This window comes from Oncorhynchus keta, chromosome 10, assembly GCF_023373465.1.
Source record: "Oncorhynchus keta strain PuntledgeMale-10-30-2019 chromosome 10, Oket_V2, whole genome shotgun sequence".
Classification (NCBI taxonomy): domain Eukaryota; kingdom Metazoa; phylum Chordata; class Actinopteri; order Salmoniformes; family Salmonidae; genus Oncorhynchus; species Oncorhynchus keta.
Window position 1 is genome coordinate 21,097,161 of NC_068430.1, and position 8,207 is coordinate 21,105,367.

Here is an 8,207-nt window from a genome sequence, read left to right on the forward strand (position 1 = left end):
GCGTACGAATTCTCAGAAGTCTGCCCAACCTCCGTCCTCTTTTTCTCCGTCATCTCTTCACGCAAATGACGGGGATTTGGGCCTGTATGTCGTTCACGTCATACCTTCTGCCAGTTCGTGGTGACTAATTGCTGTTCTGATGTCCAGAATATATTTTTGGTCATAAGAGATGGTAGCAGCATCACTATGTACAAAATAAGTAAGAAAAATAAGTTACAAGCAATGCAAAAAAACAAACAATCGGTTAGGAGCAAGTAAAATGTCAGCTATCTTCTCTGGCAACGTCTTTACGGTTAAGGTTAGTATTACTTACGGCTGTAAATACAATGTATTACCAGTGTAGGGTTAGAGCTAGGGTTGGTGTTACGACTGGAGGTATAATGAATTTCCAGTCTAGGGTTAGGGTTTGCAAAGAGAGCCTCCCATCATTCCTGCAGTGCTGCCCCTTTTGGCTCTTACTCAGTCCAGGGACAATAAGAACATGACCTGCCTCAGTGTTAGGAAGTTGTGCCTGTCATCTCTGTTTGAGGCCACTCCAGGCAACAGCTCAGATGGGTGGGGAAGACAATGAGACATCAGAGCAACATGGCATTGTCTGAACATCACTGGGCCCTATTGTCCATCCCCACCCTGCCCCATAGATGGAGCGCTGTTACCCAGCTTATCTGATGGCTGACAGCAGCTGACGGGGAACAGTGGAGCAAAGCTTGGAGACAGTGTGGGTGGTAGACTTCCCAACCCTTAATACAAGGACACCAACATCTAGTGGCCAGCTCTCATTTCCCTACAATGGGGGCCTGAATTGGTGTTGTAATGTTGGCCATGATGAAGCCAGTACAACTACTGTATGGTACCCACCAATACAGTACCTCTACTGTACCTCTCTGACAGATTAGAGATGGGCAAAATAACAAGATATCAGTGAAAGGCTATGTTTACTCATGGCAATCAGTCGTCTTCAATTTCTTGTGCCTTGGTGGGTTAGCGCAGCATCTTCTGTGTAATTTGGAACCGTTAGACAGAGAACTGCAAGACACCACACATCTCAAAGAGAACTGTCGTGGGATGCTATCTCTAACATGCCATGACACACTGACATCATTCAAGTGACTTTCCATGAGAGGAATTCTTCAGACAATACTATCCTTCCTTATCAGTCGGTCTGATCAAGGACTGTGATCATTATGAAGCAGACATGACTTTCAGTGGGTATCAACAATCTCCTCCGTCTCTCCCACAGCACACAACAGAGAGCCGAAGAACACAAATGGCTTTGTTGGACCAGGGAGATTGATTCTGAACTGGGAACAGTGAGAGGCAGCAGTTTGGAATCCAATGAAACTGGTTGATTGTTCTGACATGACCTTCAGAAGATTCTCAGTCAGTCACTGGTCCTAACCAGACAGTCACACCCACTCTGCTACTTAGATAGATCTGATAATCCACTGACATCATGTGTCCTAACCTGGGGTGGCTGCCTGGTGGTGGTTTGAGCAGATCAACTGTTCTCATAGCAATTGCAATGTACTGCATGAAATACTGTATGTGGTTTTGGGTCCGAGTTAGGGTTATTTACAATTTAAAAGGTATTTTACAAACTATCCTACCTTCTTACTGCCTGACCAGGAAAAACTCTAGGCACTAGGCTCAGCAAAACCTACATTTGGGTTTTAGGACAAACCTTCTGGATGGATAGAACCATTGGGAGTAGGCCAGTGACCAATATTCAAAAAAGGGCTTCAGTTTTAGAGATACCCCTACCCGAGGTAGAACAAAAGACAAAACATATTTTACTTCACTTTACTTTAGATTGATAGATACAATAGGCGTAAATATCAACTAAGAATTTTTATGGTGAATGTAAGCTTTACTTTTTGGTATCTGATTAATAGACACCTTGCTCTCATTCAGTGCTGTATGGTTCTGCCTGATATAAATACATACTGTACAGTTACACTTTTATTTTTTGTGGCTATTGTAATCTAATCGACTGTAAGGGAAACAAGTGGGCTGAGACAGTAAATACTGTCATTTATTTTCAGTCAAAGGTTCCTCTGTGGATTTTATATGTTCAGCCTGCAATTAAGTTAGGGGGCTACCCTAGATTTGACTCCAAATCCATTATGGCTCCCAAAATCTGAAATGGCTGCCACAATACCATTAAATGGTGGTTCACCTGTATATGTTTTAAATGAAACATCTTTCAGGTTTGTGTGTTGTACTTATGACCTGTACTCAACTATGTTGGGAATCCAATATGCCTGCCATAATTACACTCAAACACCATTGTCTGGATACAGAAAAGGCAGCAGACTGCTTGGCATGGCAACACCAAGTATTCCAAGTCACGAGCCTCTGAGTCAAAAGAGCTGAGGCCCCTGTGTTTGCACCGGGGGACAGGGTCTGGCTCTTGACCCGAAACCTGCCCCTCCGCCTGCCCTGTCGGAAGCTGGGGCCGCAGTGTGTGGGGCCGTTCAAAGTCCTGAGGAGAATAAACGAGGTGTGTTACAGGTTACAACTTCCTAGGTATTACCGTATTAACCCTTCATTTCATGTGCCTCTCCGGTGGTGGCTGGTCCCCTGCAAGAAGATGAGGTGCCTGAGGTCCCTCCGCCCCCTCTGGACATCGAGGGGTCCCCGGCATACACAGTCCGTGGCATTCTGGACTCGAGACGCCAGGTGAGGGTCCTACAGTACCTCGTGGACTTGGAGGGGTACAGTCCGGAGGAGAGATGCTGGGTTCCGGTGGGGGACATTTTGGACCCTTCTCTCCTGACAGATTTCCACCGCCTCCACCCGGATTGCCCGGTGCCTCGTCCTCCGGGTCGTCCTCGAGGCTGGTGGTGGCGCGCTGAGGGAGCCGCGCGTCGGGGGGGGGGTACTGTCACGACTTCCCCCGAAGTTGGCTCCACTGCCTGTTCGGGCGGTGCTCGGTGGTCGTCATCACCGTCTTACTAGCTGCTACCGATCCCTTTTTTGTTTGTCTGTTGGTTTTGTCTTATTAGTTTCACCTGTGTGTATTTTGGTTTAATTAGCTTCCCTATATGTAGTAGTTTGACCCGCCCTTGTTTTGTGCGGGATTGTCTTTTGTTACGTGTGTACATATTAGGTCGTGGTGTATTTTATTCTCTATACTGGACACCCTGTGGTTTTGGGTTGTCTGGTATAGTGTCCTGCGCCCTGTATTGTATTGGTGTGCAATAGTAAAGCACTTTACTCCGTTATTCTCTCTCTGCGTCTGATTCCTGCACACACACCTAGTCCCGCGTGACAGCCCTTATATGTACCTATTTTGCTACCACCCATGGCTGGCCAGCACATGTGACACCTGAACTGGATAGCATGTGAAGAATGAGCTCTAATGCTGTGGTGACTCATGCATTGGAATGGGAAATTGTTCAGTTATCCCATCAGCCCTATGAGGACATAATGCCATCTATGGCAAACAAGAGGCACCTTAGGATGGTCAAACTTAAACAAAGATTCTGTATGTGATCGTATATGGTGGCTGGGGATTGGCTGTGAAATAGTGGTCTTTGTGCACCATGCTTGATCAGTAACACCACCTCTGCAACCCCTTTACTTTCCATTAAAGCCCAGGGATCATCTTCAAATGTACTGTATATGTGTGTAGAGTCATAACCAACGCTTCACAGTCATAGTCTATGACCTACACTCTAAGTAAACTGAGGTCACCCTCACAGGTTCTGTCACTCTCCTCATCTCCTGGTGGGCTTGTCCCAGACCATAATCCTCTACTGGACTATCCTCAGCATCAGTCAGGATGAGATAACGATTAAGTTAGTCAATGGGTCTCATTGGCATGCAAGCTGCATCTGCCTGCACCAAACTGTTGTAGAAATGGAAACGGATTACCACACAGCCCTGAATACCATGCCAGTCATATAGGAAGGATATTGCCATTGTTGCTGCAGCTTGCCCAGAATGACCAGTTATCTGTGAAACCTAAAATCATAATTTAGCTGCCTGCCTAAACAAATATGTTTGTGTCTTGAAAAACACAAACACATTGACAAGCTAGTTGGATTCAGCTGTATTGATTTACATAAAAACAGTATTTATGTGCCTGAGTGCTGTACACAATTCTGAAAAGAGGCCTCATCTACAAAATTCATATTTACACATTTAGCCGACGCTCTTATCCAGAGCGATTTATAGGAGCAATTAGCATTAAGTGCCTTGCTCAAAGGTACTGTACATCAACAGATTTTTCACCTAGTCTGCTTGGCGTATCGAACCAGCAACCTTTCAGTTACTGGCCCAACACTCTTCACCGCTAGGCTACCTGCCACCATTGAATTTAACGCCGTCAAATGGTCTTATAGCAGCCGCATTGGATTTTGGACGCCATATTAGATTCAAGGCTAAATCCAGGGTGGCCCCAAAGATAATCTGTGGTGCCTCGATGACTAAATTGCAAGACTAGGGGCTAAAGATACAAAATCATTTTAAGGAACCTCAGACCCAAAATGTTTATTTTGATGTCTGAGCCACTTGTTTTCCTTAGAGCCGATTACAATAGCCACAACATCAAAATACAAGTGTAACTGTATGTATTTATATCAGCCAGGACCATAATGCACTGAATGAGAGCAAGTTGTGTATTAATCAGCTACCAATAACTAAAGCTTACATGAATAGTTGATATTAGAGCCTTTGTTTACAGGTCTATATTTCCAAGATGCATTAAAATATGCTCATCCTGTTTAATTGTGTATGCAGGGCAGAAAACTGACTACTTGTATTCCAAATTTGAGCAATTTCAGAGCTTGCAATATTGGGTTACATAAGGTTATGTGGCCCATCCCCCCCCTTAAGCAGATATTATTCTGCACTTTTTGAATTTAGGGTGTGTGTCACAATATCTATCAATTTAACCACTTTTGGAGTAAAATATTTTTACACAACCATCCATTTCATAAATGGGAGACAGAAATGTGAGAGAACATGGTTGCGTTTTGTTCTACCTCTGGTAAGTGTATCTTTAAAAATGTGGAGGACTTGCCACTAGACTATAGGTAAAGAAGAGAAAATAGAAGGAAAGCAATGCTGCTCCATGCTGGACAGTTATAGCATAAACCATGTCATTACTGTACTATGATTTTTTGTTTCCACAAGCAATTGAGTATAATATGTCATACACATTAGTTATTCAATGAATTCATTTGACCATCACACAAGTCAATGGTAAAGGCAGTTAGTTATACAATGATCTTTTTCTGTTGTTCTCCTATCCCTCTCAAAACCTCTCGGGTCTTATGCCATTTCTTTGTATTGGTTTTTTTCTTTCTCCCCCTTCATTTTGCTGTTGCTTTGGAAGAATAATTTGTTTCTCCACCTACAAACTGCATTGTAGTATTTCACCCAGTAGATGGCAGGACACCCAAGTGGCCATGTCAAATATAAGAATGGTATGATGTATGTTACCATAAATCATGATCAACCTTAATATTGGAATTAATCTATTTCAATGTATAATAACATTGAACAGAAAATGTCCATTATTATCAGCAATGTCACTTAAACCAAGTTACACTTGACTGACACCTCATTGGTTCCAGCAATGAAACAGTACGTCATTTTAAGACACTGTCCAGGGCTGAGGACAACGATGAATGAGCAGTGTCTTTGTATTGTGTCTGTGTTTACTTTTCATCTGCCAGGAAATCAATGAGACAAACTGCACATATTTATCATTGTCATAATCTTTGTTCATTCAGTCCCTCTGATGATGATGGATGATGTCACTTCAGTGTCACAGGAAACAGAAACTTCCATAGTAAACAGTAAAGCTGAGTGGTTTATTAAGAGAGGCGGGCTGAATGACATTACATATGACCTGAAATTGGCAGTTCTATTTTAAGGTCATTATGTGCAGTGTTTATCATGAATGCAGTCACTGCTGACACAGGACCATTGCCTTTCAATTTAAATCATGCTGTAACGCTGAACTTCCGCGATACAGATTGAATAGAGCCCTATATTTTGGTTTCTGGTGGGGTACAATAGTTGAACCAAGCTCATAAGGCATTTATAAGTTATATTCTTCAAGAAACAATGAGTATATATAATGAATTTGTAAGTACAAAAATGTATGTAGCAATTAAGGTATAGCTGTGATCACTGGCCTTGAATTTCAGTAGCCGCCAGTCTTTAGGAGGGTCAGGAAACTGACAGTCTCATTCCTCCCAACACAACTTAATGTAGTCATTACATGTCACAGTGAAAGAGCTGGAGAGCATCTCTCTCAGGCCTAACGACAGTATGGATGGCTGAATACAGATGAAAAGAAGGCCTAAAACATGGGAAGCCTCACTAGAGGAAGGATATCCCATTCCCATCTCAGCCCAGAGAGGCGTCTTTACCCATTACCATTCAGAAACCAATCTGAATCAATTCCAAGTATCCTGGCCAGTAGGCTCTCTAGTCTACAGTGCCTACTGGCTAAACACATATCAAATATGACAGAGAGGGCATAATATGAGGTGCCTGCTTATGAGTCATTGGTGAATCTGTCCATCTTTCCAAATGAAGCTTGATCATGTAATTTCATGTACAAGCTGCTTTTATGAGTCAGCTTTAATTTACAACACCGAGGGCTCGATTCAATCCTTAGCACTGAAGATCAGCACTATAGCAATGTCCGCGCATTAGTGGAGACCGCATTCACGGTAAACAAAGTATATGTTGGGTTGATCAGAAATTGCCTTTACATTTCAGTTGCGCTATATCGCTGATCTTCCTCAATACGGATTGAATCGAGCCCTGAGTCTTTGCCCTGGATTGTATAGTTGCTTGCCGTTCTAGATAAGACATGTTCTAGATAAGTCCAGTTCCGGCGCCGACAGAGATGGCTGCCTCGCTTCGCGTTCCTAGGAAACTATGCAGTTTTTTGTTTTTTTACGTGTTATTTCTTACATTAGTACCCCAGGTCATCTTAGGTTTCATTACATACAGTCGAGAAGAACTACTGAATATAAGATCAACGTCAACTCACCATCAGTACGACCACGAATATGATTTTCGCGACGCGGATCCTGTGTTCTGCCCATCAAACAGGACAACGGAATGGATCCCATGCGGCAACCCAAAAAAACAACTCCGTAAAAGAGGGAAACGAGGCGGTCTTCTGGTCAGACTCCGGAGATGGGCACATCGTGCACCACTCCCTAGCATTCTTCTCGCCAATGTCCAGTCTCTTGACAACAAGGTTGATGAAATCCGAGCAAGGGTAGCACTCCAGAGGGACATCAGAGACTGTAACGTTCTTTGCTTCACGGAAACATGGCTCACTGGAGAGACGCTATCGGAGGAGGTGCAGCCAGCGGGTTTCTCCACGCATCGCGCGGACAGAAACAAACATCTTTCTGGTAAGAAGAGGGGCGGGGGCGTATGCCTTATGGCTAACGAGACATGGTGTGATGAAATGAACATACAGGAACTCAAATCCTTCTGTTCACCTGATTTAGAATTCCTCACAATCAAATGTCGACCACATTATCTACCAAGAGAATTCTCTTCGATTATAATCACAGCCGTATATATCCCCCCCCCCAAGCAGACACATTGATGGCTCTGAACGAACTTTATTTGACTCTTTGCAAACTGTAATCCATTTATCCGGAGGCTGCATTCATTGTAGCTGGGGATTTTAACAAGGCTAATCTGAAAACAAGACTCCCTAAATTTTATCAGCATATCGATTGCGCAACCAGGGGTGGAAAAACCTTGGATCATTGTTACTCTAACTTCCGCGACGCATATAAGGCCCTGCCCCGCCCTCCTTTCGGAAAAGCTGACCACGACTCCATTTTGTTGATCCCTGCCTACAGACAGAAACTAAAAAAAGAAGCTCCCACGCTGAGGTCTGTCCAACACTGGTCTGACCTAGCTGACTCCACACTCCAAGACTGCTTCCATCACGTGGACTGGGATATGTTTCGTATTGCGTCAGATAACAACATTGACGAATACGCTGATTCAGTGTGCGAGTTCATTAGAATGTGCGTTGAAGATGTCGTTCCCATAGCAACGATTAAAACATTCCCTAACCAGAAACCGTGGATTGATGGCAGCATTCGCGTGAAACTGAAAGCGCGAACCACTGCTTTTAATCAGGGCAAGGTGACTGGTAACATGACCGAATACAAACAGTGCAGCTATTCCCTCCGCAAGGCTATCAAACA